This window comes from Mytilus californianus, unplaced genomic scaffold, assembly GCF_021869535.1.
Source record: "Mytilus californianus isolate M0D057914Y unplaced genomic scaffold, xbMytCali1.0.p SCAF_2, whole genome shotgun sequence".
NCBI classification, from domain to species: Eukaryota; Metazoa; Mollusca; class Bivalvia; order Mytilida; family Mytilidae; genus Mytilus; species Mytilus californianus.
In genome coordinates, this window is record NW_026262668.1 from 58,720,180 (window position 1) to 58,732,438 (window position 12,259).

The 12,259-nt window shown below is 30.4% G+C and overlaps 1 protein-coding gene across 6 annotated transcripts in view; it reads left to right on the forward strand.

The window, feature by feature from the left end:
* The first annotated feature begins 432 nt into the window (after positions 1–432).
* Positions 433–12,259, forward strand: part of LOC127730130 (thrombospondin type-1 domain-containing protein 7B-like) — a 203,386-nt gene continuing 191,559 nt past the window's right edge. For 5 of the 6 annotated variants that reach the window (XM_052238270.1, XM_052238268.1, XM_052238271.1 and 2 more), the window contains exon 1: positions 10,383–10,545. The gene's annotated coding sequence lies outside the window, so the exon portion shown is untranslated. Of the gene's footprint in view, positions 589–10,382; positions 10,546–12,259 lie in introns of those variants that run through there. The other variant, XM_052238264.1, reaches the window with a different exon arrangement.

Below are 12,259 nucleotides of genomic sequence, written 5' to 3' on the forward strand. Positions count from 1 at the left end.
ACAGATAAAACTATGATAAAACTGTGTCATCGGGTCACAATATGCTTTCCCTTGAAAAAAAGGGGGGGGGGGGGGCGTGGGATATGTGACCTTAAGGTTTTTTATGATTGTGTTGTTGGGTTTCTGTCTTACTGACGAATAATACATATCCATTTGATCAGACGTGTTATATTTCTCCGATAAAATAGTCTTTAAAGCTGTAACATATGCCTCAATGAACCTTTATATAAAATCTCGAGAATAAAATATATAAAAGCGTTGGATGTATGCTTTTCCATAATAAGGATGATCATATGTTCAAGTATATAGGTTTGTTATGCTACTGGTTTTAATTTGTTCCATGCATGGTTTGTTATATATAAAATATTTAAACCTATTATTAAATTGTTATGTGTAATAATTCAGTAATTTATATGTGATCAACATTTAAGAAAGAATACAAAAGCACATGGAAAATGAGACGCCTGTTAGTACTTTAATATTCGTGTGGATTAACTTGAAGACAAAACATATGACTAAAACAAACTTGATGTAGCCTGGAATATTTGGCAATTTATTCTGGATTATACAACAATATTCGAAAAACTGGTATGTTACTTCAGATTATTGAGCGAATGTCTCGTACACACAAGACCTTAACATTAAGGTATATTAGTGGAAATGTTTCAGAGACAAGTGCCTTTGTCCGGAAACTATCCCGCAATCGTTTTGCTATTTTACGCTATAAACCCAAGAACAGAAAGATGCTGAAAACCTTTGCTTTTTACGCTTCTAAATGGAGAAAGAAAACTCAAGGTGTTTTGAATGTATGTCCAAATGTTCCCTATTTATATGTCAAATTAACTTTAAGAACTGACACGAAAAAAAATCCTACAATATAGTGGCAAAAGTGCAGTATAGATCCAGAGACATATATACACATGTGTATGTGTATATACTGTATGACTCTGATAGATCATAGATCCCGTAAGGTAGCATGGCTAGGTGCTTGCAGGATGGATCCATCATGTTTCTATTCAATTGAATATGCGTGCCCCTGTAAGATTCAACTTGAAAAAAAAGATGATATTGCCTTTTTTAAATTCCTGTAAAATTTTGTGATGTAAGCAAATTATAGGTCATAAAGAACTATTTGAACGGAAACTTTATAACAAAAATTTACCACTCAAAATAATTTGAAAAAGTCTATGCCCATGTACCTGTGGTTGATTCACATGGAAAATGAAATAAACTGAAAAGAAATGAAAAAAATATTTACTTAACAGATTTGAAAAAAGCTAAGCTTAGGTTATAATGAGGTATATGATTTTTTTTTAAGACTTTTCACAGTTGCAAAATAATGTTGCGAATAGGAGATTAATACTATCATTTCTTTTACTTGAAAGTTTTCAGTATTTATTTCCAAATTTTCTGTAAAAAATCTTGGGAGACATAATAGAATATGATAGCATGAACGCATATGTCCATTTTTGGCTGGATCATGAGATTAGCATATGAATAATAAAAATCCTAAGCAGACTGATTGTTATATTGAATTAATAAACTTGTTCAATGTGATCTTCAGTAATTGATTAGGATGTTGAAAGGGCAGTAGAAATAAACATGGCAAATCCATTCACTCTGCATACTAACATGTTTATTTATTTACCTGAAACTTATTTAAATTCAAAGGTGATTATTTACTTAAACATTGACTTTATTGATGTAAATAATTGCCATTATTGACATAACAACAGCTGTCTGTCAGACATATTTGATTTGAGTGCATTCAGCTGTAAGTTAAACATTGATGCACAATTTCACAAACACAATGCTCTGTAGGCAGAACTTAGTGTAAATATTGCGACCTACCGCTGGCTTGAAAATTGATCTTGATCACAGCAGATTGAATAAGGTTATAGGTGCTTGTACCCTTAGATAACACACATTGTTAAAAATATACACGGATACTGCTCAAATTGTAAGCAGTGTCTCATAACCTTTAGAAAAAAGTTGACAAGAGTCTTATCTAATTCAAATTATTTAAGTTTTTGTATTTTCTGGTTGAAAATGATTATTTTGATCAATATGAGTTGTAGTTCATCTTTAGTTGTTATAACTATTACACTTGAATGAAATTACTCATTAGAAAATAATAAAAATTATACAATTCATCATTTATCACCACTTTGGATGTCGTTCATTAATCACTTCTGGTTATCTTTTTAATCTTATGCAAAGGGTAGCCTATTATTACTTTGACACTATATATATATACAAAATAAATACCAATTCTTTTGACTTGGTGCAAAGATATATTTTGATTAGATTTTTATTTAATGATTGGTTTGCTCCTCTTGACATATAGTCATACCCAACATCTCTTTTTTTTACCTTTTATTCAAAAGGAATGCAAAATATCAATGAATGATGAATTTGGTACTTGAATGACAAGCATTCCCATTCACACTTTTAGAACATGATTACAACACACAAAGGAGTTAATATATTTTTGAACATCTTTGTGATTAATATACCAGTTTTTATTGTTATACCCCTACATACAAAGTTTTTGTGGGTGTACAAAGGCAAAGGTGTCACTCTGTTTTTTGTCTGTTTGTCATTCTGTCCATGTGCCTTGTGAACTCAACTCTTCCTAAATGGTGCGACTGATATTGATGAAACTTTCCATAGTTTTATAACACTTCCTGAGGATATGCATAAAACCACTGTGACAGTAGATGATAGACTTCCTTAAATAGATGGCAAAAATTTACAAAAAGGGAAAACCTGGCACATTTAAAAACAATACACAAATTAGAAGTGGAAAACTTTTAATTTCTTAAAAAAATGGCTTTTTACTTTGTTTATGTAAATTTTTAGTCAATAAGAGTATAGAGTCTATGAACGAACAACACTTTATTTTTTGTACTTTTGCTGTTTGTCCTGATTTTAGTTCCAGTAACCTTAAACTGTCAGTGAATCTAAATTTTTCATGTAAATGGCAATTTACCATAATTCTGGAGGTATTGTCTTGTCACAAATAAGAGAGATGACATAGTTTGATAAGCAACTAATGACATGATGAGTTTGGATCTTTGTCCTTTAAGACAACTTAATTAAACGCTCAATTGATCCTGAAAACTAGTATCAAAATTGTCTGTGTTTAACAATAGATGCTCTGATAACCTCATTAGAATACATGATCCATGTAATTCTCTAATTTTTTGTGATTGAAATATTTGGAATTCTTCCAGACCTTGTCATGAAATTATACAGTATGTGATAAATAATTCTTTTATTTGTTTTTTTGAGATTTTATTATGAATGAATATTCATCATTTTTAGATGAGATATTTTTTCAGGTAATGATGACTGAAAAAGTTGATAATGCAATAGTACAAATTTAAAAAAATTGTTTTATTAACAATATAGTTTTGGTAAATCTTATCTACAAATTTTCTTGCTAAATTGCTCTTATGTTGAAAAACCTATAGATTTAAAAAAAAAAGTAGGTTTGGATTGCTAATCTAAATTGCTTATATTTTAGATTTTTTCTACTTTATTCAGGACAACTTGTCCTATATAGAAAGAACATTAGGGTAAACAGGTATGATAAGCAAAACCATAATTTATATGGCTATTTTGGTTTGTAATATCTACATACAGATTTTATGAACTTTTTTTCCATAGATGACCTACATGTATATGTGACCTGATTACAGCCCAAAGACTTACAGATTTGAGGCTTATATTTAGTACACAAAATAGTTACAGATCACAAATTGTTGTGGTTGTCCTATATTTTTGACTAATCACAACCATTTGACTACCAAATTTCACATCATTAGTTTGCTCCTTTTTTATCTGCCTCTCTTTCAGATGTTGAGCTAACAGTGATATATGGTATATATAAAAATAAGGAGATGAGGTATGATTGCCATTGAGACAACTATCCACCAAAGTTCAAATTAAGTGGATGTAAGCAATTATAGGCAACTATACGGCCTTCAACAATGAGAAAAATCCATACTGTATAGTCGGTTATAAAAGGTTCCGATATGAAAAATATGAAACCATTCAATTGAGAAAACTAACAGCCTAATTTATAACAAAACAATTTACGAAAAACAAATATGACAGACATGAACCAATGACAACCACTGAACAACAGGCTCCTGACTTTGCGACAGGCACATAAAGAATGTGACGGGTTAAACATGTTTGTGAGCGCTCAACCCTCCCCTAACCTGGGACAGTGGTGTAACAGCACAACATAAGAACAAACTATAAAAACCAGTTGAAAAAGGCTTAACTCATCAGATCGATACAAAGCAAAAAACATCAAACAAAAACACAGACCAGACGTGGCAGGGTATTTATCCATCCCTCATCCCTAACAACAAAAAGGACACTATTTACAGATCTGAGAGTACTCACAGTTACTGACATCTAGTTCAAAGCCAATAACAACTAATAAAAAAAATCATGTATCTAAGACTAAAATATCAATCAGTACACATTCAACATCCAATGGATTTAGTATAAAGACGTCATTAAGAGTTTACCAAGCATTTTAAAATAAAAAGAATGATTCTCAACAACGGATAAATATTGTGATCATGAAGGGGGTAGAATTTGGTTCTCTTAATAAAAAATGCAGAAAGCCCTTTTTGGAAATGGATATGACAAGAAATTACACCAGACAAATTTATTAAAAATTCTAAATTTGTCAGACGGTCTAGCATTAATATTGAGTGGATATTTGGTTTATAGTCATATCAGTTTTTCTAAATTTATAGCATTATATTTTGTTCTGGTTGACTTTACAGAAAATGCACTACTTAAGGTCATGGGAAATGTAAGCTTCCTGTCCTGTTATCAACCTCCCTTGCATAAATTTGACTGAAATTTGTCATTTAATATGTAATGAGCAATTACAGATCTCTGACTTGATTAGAACTTCATTCATGAAAATGACTGTTTGTTGCATAGCTTTGAAATTAGAATATCAAGTGTAAATGGAGTTAAGGTTTATGAAATTAAAAAAAAAGTTATATAAGAGATAGCTAGGCCACCCTTGATAAATTCCTTGTTTGATGTTGTTAGGATTGGGTAGATAGGTAGGGAATTTTTTGTTTTATTTGGACAACAGCTTAAGTTACATGTTTTAGATAAGAAAACGACGTAAGAGCAGGAAAATATCTTTGAAAAATAAATTTTTTTCCAGGTAGGCTGCTTTTAAGGTGGGTAGGTAGGCAACATGAAACAATTTAAATTTTATTTTTGACCCTATGTAGCATGTAAGTTGAAAGTCATTTTTCCAACAGAAAATGATTAGATAATCAATTATGATGTGTATTAATGGTAGCTTTGAACAGCAATAGTGTACTATACATTCACAAGAGGGGCCTCGGTGGCCTAGTGGTCTAAGTAGTTACTACTGTGATCACTAGCCAGTCAACACTGAGGTTGTGAGTTCGAACCCCGCTCGTGCCGGTGCACTCCACTCCAATCTTAATTGACTAGGATTGTCAGTTTTCCTATCGAAGGTCAGTGATTTTCTCTGGGCACTCCGGCTTCCTCCATCAATAAAAACTGGCCGCCACGAAATAGCCCAGAAACGGTGCTTAAAAGTGGCGTTAAAACACCAAAAATCAAAAATCAAATACATTCACAAGGTTTTACCCCTGAAAGACTGATCAATTTATGTGAGTAACAAATCCTCCATTTAAATGACTTTCGTTTTTTATTTTATCTTGCTGGGCTGATTTCTCACTGACACATACTTCATATCTCACTCTGTTTTTTTGTGAGTTCCAATATATTTCTCATTTCTCAAATTTTTGATATTTAGAGACACTTGCAAAAAATATTGTAACTTACTCTCAACAGAATAAGAATCTATATGAAAATATCTGTCTTATATAGAATTAACTCTTTCTAAATTTAAATTAAAAATGAGAGAGTTAATATGCCAAATTCTAGGGATATACAGTTAGCCTTAGATCTTTATCTAGATATATATAACTTATTTGAACTATTATTGAAAAATTCTTCAAAACCTGTTTTGTAAACATTTATGTTAACAGGTTTTGGTTTTATTAAGCCACAAGTAAAAGTTCGTAAATAAGTTTTTGGAGAAACCATCAGTATCAAGCATATTGGGGAAATTTTATTATTTAGGATAAGAGATATGTTCGTGTTTAAATAGCAACTGTTTACAGGGGAAAAAAGATCTAAATTAATATACATGTACAAAAGACAAAGTTATGTCATATTTGCTCAGACCTAATGTAACATATTTCTTATATTGATGTTTGTTTTATATATAAATATACATCAAATATTTACTATTTGAATTGACAATTGTCCATAATGGTTTTTAAGCATGCTGAGTACAAATGAAAATGAATGATGAATGTTGTGTAAAAATATTTCTTGACCACTGTTTTCAACAATGCATTATAGATTTCCATTGTATCTATGTAGGAAAATTAATTGATTTAAAGTTTTTTGGACACCATCCAATGTTGATTGAAATACTCCTCTATAAATTACATGGTCATTTTGGCTATCAAATATCAATCAAGAACGATGAACTGATGAACTCTGGTTGGAAGTATGTTCTAAACATCACCTTATACAGAGTACCACTCCTAAATTTAAATATATTTCGATTACTACATTTTTTATATGATATGCTTTTGTATTGGTTATTAACAGTATACATGTAGTATTGACTAATTTGGCCTCAACTATCAAACTTCATGTATCTTATATCCAAGCAGTGTGATGCAATAAAGGGGATGCGATGTGGTTGGTATAGTCAATGAGGCCATTATCCTACAACACAGAAAAAAAGAAGAAAAAGCCATCCATAGGTCTACAAATAAGTCTTGATCATTGTAAAGTTTCTACAGCATATAATGTTAAGTTCTAAAAATCTCAAAGTCATAATTTTATGTTTTATATTTATATTATAGAACAATAAATTTCCCAAAGTTGTACCACATTATTTTAATACTTCTACAATAAACTTTCATTGCCTTTATCTGGTTATCAAAATATTTTTATTCAACGTTTTTGTCATTAGCATGCAAAGTAGTTTTCCTTTTGAATAAGAAGTGAAAGATCAAATGTCTATTAATGCCAAATCATTGTTTTTATTTGACACAAATATTTTAAAATCTATTTCTGAAAGTTATTCTATGTTTCATGGAGGAACTATAGAATAGTTTAAAGAAAATGATTAATCCTGACATAAGCTTTAGATCATTACACATTATTGTGATATATAAATACCAGATGTGTGAAAAATAAATTACAATTCCACAGATTATGACATTATATATGAAATAATACAATGTAATAGGTGTTGTTAAATTTCTATACTCTTGTGTGCTATATATACAAAATAGTTTTGGAAAAGTCTGGTAAGTTTGCTCAAATTCTGATTCACATTACCTTTCACAGTTGCATTTTTTAATCGATCTAAATTTGAATGGAGCTAATAAAAGCAGTTAGATCCAGATTATCTTTAATCTCAACAATCTATAGGGGTAAATTCAGTAAATAAATATAGGTCATCAGGGACCACCTATTTGGGGGAGAGCTTTCTGTATAAAATGAAGTCCTGTGCTCTTCTGATTGGAAGATAATGTTTGTAATAAATATTTTTTGATAGATGGATCAAAACTAGAGTTAAAAAAAATTAAAAAATGAATGCTGAATGCACTAATTTTTTTTTACTACAGGGTTGAAAAGTAATGGGGGTCAGTATAGGAATTAAGTGCGTATCTACAATGTTTGTAAACAAGGCCATGTGAATGCCCAAAAATGCTGCATGACCCTATGTTTTTATTGTTGCAAAAGAAGGGGCTACATTTGTACTTTAATGAATGATATATGAAAGCTTCTGATTTCTAAAGGTAAATCGGGTATAAATTTAATTCAAGACATAGATTAGCATTAAAGTCAATGGGAGATGTTCTACTGATTTTACCCCTCTATCTGTCTAATCTGAATCACTTCGTCTAGTCACTACAAGTAACCATGCAATCAATCTGACCTTATTTTTTAAACAGAGAAATTGTAAACACTGTGTATAAATAGTAATATTTAATGAAATTAATGTGAATTTGGTAGTACTTGCTTGCAAATCAATAAAATGGATGAAGTAACTAATTTTTCTTGAATTACAAGTTCAAATGTTGATACTGTTGTTCCTACAGTTTTTGTGATAAATTGAACATGTAGTTTTGCCACCATACATGCACACAATTTATATTTGATTCAATTGTACTAGTTTAGATCAGTCTCTGCGTTCACATTTAAGATTAGATCAATTCAACTAAGATCAATTCAAACTAAACTATTAAAATGTAGGAAATTGTTTATATGTCCTTGTAATTGATTTACATCAGAATGATATTATTTATAATGTCACAAAACTGTGGAAACTCAAGACTGACATTGCAAAAAATAAAAACAATGAAATGGTATCGAATAATTTAGTATATTTATTAGTTGTTATGGTGATTTGTATTGTTCTGATGAGTTAAGCCCTTTTCAACTGATTTTTATAGTTTGTTCTTATATTGTGCTGTTACACCATTATCCCTGTTTAGGGAGAGGGTTGGTTGCAAGCAAACATGTCTAACCCTGCTAAATTCTGTTCGTGTCTGTCTAAAGTCAGGAGCCTTTAATTCAGTGGTTGTTATTTGTTGCTTTTTATCAAATTTGTTTTTCGTTAGTTGTTTTGTACATAAATCAGGCTGTTGGTTTTCAAGTTAACATTTTATTATGTTGTGACCTTTTATAGCGTTTTTTGCTCTTTCTTGAAGGCCATATGGTGACCTATAATCATTTGGTCTCTGGTGGATAGTTGTCTCATTGGCAATCTCTGGTGGATAGTTGTCTCATTGGCACTTTTTCGTGGATAGTTGTCTAATTGGCACTTTTTGGTGGATAGTTGTCTAATTGGCACTTTTTGGTGGATAGTTGTCTCATTGAAAATCTTTGATGGATAGTTGTCTCATTTGCAATCATACCACATCTCCTTATTTTAATATTTAAAGCCAAGAAGATAGCCTGCTTGGGCACATTGGATTGGTCTAAAACTTGCTATACAGTATACAAGAAGGAGATCTGGTATGATTGCTAATATAGCACTTGTCCCTTGTTGAAGACTGTATGCTGACCTCTTTTATATCTATGGGTTGTTGTCTTGTTTACATTTACCCTTAAAATTAAACAATAAGGTTTACATTTAAGGAAAATGATTTTTGCTGATAATTATACAAATACTTTATAATTGGAGAAATATACATATGAAAACCCATTTCAAATTTATGTATATTAAATATAAATTTTAAGTTTTAAAGTGTTTAATTAGATATGAATAAAAGTATATATGTTCAGTAAATGTCAATAAGAAGCAACTAATTGAAAAAGTAACCCTACAGGTCAACTAAAGGTCTTCCACAACAGACCATAGTCTACACAATTAGTCAAGCTTTAAATGGCCCTGATTGAAGAAAAGGTTGTAACTATGAAATTGAGACTATAAAGATCTACCAAAAACACCAAAGTCCTTATAGGTGACAGACCTACAGTAGTTTTTAGCACTTCACACCCCTTTATATCTCGGAATTACAAAAGTAACACAGAAGGATAAACAAAAAAAATAACAAATAAAATGGACAACAAAAACACAGATACAAGAAAGTTAAGTGACGTTGAACCATTGTATAACTGGTCTGAAAAGTTCTTTGAAAAAGAAAATAATACATACATATATATATAAAGGACCATTAAGTTATTTTAAAAGTGACACAAATATTTTCCTAACTATTATATAGTATTAGGGGTGAAGGTGTCAAAGTTTATTTATGTTATTTCATAACTTCACAGCATTAATAAAAAAGAATTGTATAAAATTTAAATAAATCTTAAAGAGAAATGATTTTATGGTGTGATTTTCATTAAGAAAGTGTGAGAAGTTATTTCCCTATCATAGCACATTTGATTTAGATTATTACATAATCACCTGTTAAAATACATTAAAGTCTTGTGATTGTACAATAATTCAATATTGCCTAAATCTAGTCATAACAAAAGGCCAATCTCTTTTATTTTACTTGACAATTTTAACAGATTGTATACTTCAGCAGAATTAAGGAGATTAGCTTCCATATAAAGGTAACCTGTCCATTTACAGATTTATTTAGAGTTTTATATGTCCTACTCTTTTATACTTGTTTAAATGACCGAGCAATTAGCATCATAATGAATGGTTAATGCCTTACTGTTATTCAGTGATAAAAGACGTGCTGTTGAGAGTCGAATATCAGTTAATGCTTGAGTGATTCCCCTTTAATACGTATATCAATACCCGGGATTTACAGTGATGACACAATTCATGCTGTTGACATTTGAAAAAAAGTATTTTTGATCATCCGGGGATGCGTAACAGCCGTTGTAGATTTCATTTAATAGTCCAATTATATAATATTTGTAGGATTACAAAAGGGAAATTGGAAATGTACATTACTGTTATTGATTGTAAGTTTTTGTTTTCAAACATTTTACATTCACTTTATTTGAACTTTGGTGAATAGTTGTCTCATTGGCAATCAAACCACATCGCCTTATTTTTATATTTGAGATTCACATATTTATTTGAAATTTAAATACTGCTTCAGTGATTTTGTTCTTATTAGCTAATAGATTAAGTGTGAATTTCTATTACAGCAGACATAAGTTGTTTTTGTAGTTTATGACTGATTTTATAATTGAAATTGTTTGTTTGAAATTTGTCATTTTTAAAGTCTTTTTTGTCAATCTTACCGTTGCAGAATAGTTGAACAAAAGGCATTTTATTATGAAGACCTCGATCAAATTGAATTCAGTATAGGACACTGTTTCAAAAATTGATGCAGTGATGTAATTTTGTAACATGGTCTTTTAAGGTACATGTATTGTATCTCAAACAGATTTAAATTCTTGCAATTTTGTTCTAAAATGAAAATCATGTTTGATGATATATGGATCATTTAAACTGTGGTCTATTTTTATGTGAAAAGAATTTCAAATAGACTCACTTTTCAATTCCGTTTGTCTTATAAAAATGTAATTGAAGAATTAACTCATGATTCAATATGATTTGTATAGAGCAGGATTTGAAAATTTCTCAATTTAAATTTGGTAAAATTGTATGGAGCGGGATTAATTTCTCAAATTGCAATTGGTAAAATGAGGTCCATGATAAGATAGTTTATTCCTCAATTTATAGATTTTGTAAAATTACTTGGAGAAAGTTTTAATAATTCCTCAATATATCAGTAATTTCTTGATTTTTATACGCCCGCCTGTCAAAATTTTGACGGGACGTATTATGGTATACAAATGTCCGGCGTCTGTCTGTCTGTCTGTCTGTCTGTCTGTTAGTCTGTCTGTCTGGCATCCACATGTCGCACGACTTATCCAAATTTCATGAAACTTAACATAGTTGTTTCTTATGATGGTCAAACAATCTGTATACTTTTTGGTGAAAATAAGATTAAAACTTTTTGAGTTACGGGACTTTGTAACTAAAACAGGGGGGGGTTTCACATGTTGTGCCGTATCTCAAAAACGATTTATGATTATGGCTTAAAACTTTACACACTTCTTAATTATATTAATCTAAAGATCTGTATACTTTTTGGTGATGATTCAAAATTTTATTTTCGAGTTATTGATTTTTTTATAAAAAAAAGGGGGGTTTTCACATGTCGCGCCGTATCTCGTATAACGATTTATGATTATTGCATAAAACCTCACACACAAGACGACAGGCGTATCATGCGCTCGTGGCGCAGCTGTTTATCAAACATGGTAGGAGGTAATGCTTTGAAAAGAAATTTCAATAAGTTAAAAAAAGTAGTCCTGATTTATAATAAGTATGCAAAAAAAAACATGGACTCCAATATAATAAAGTTTTTGCTATTTCATTAATGATATTAAAATCTTTAAACTGATACATTTGAGAAATTCTTAAAATTTAATCATTATAATGCCATACATTTTTCCTCCTCAACTCAATTGCATGATGCCATGAGTTCTACATAAGTTACTTATAGTTTTAGTATTGTGGGTTGGACTCTTCAGGTGCACATCAATATGAAATGAGTACACCTGTATAGTTCAAACATATTGATTGCTTTCAGATTGATTATATAGATCATTGAAGAAAATCATAGGCTAATTAAAGTATTTTTGAAATTACTTCAAACAC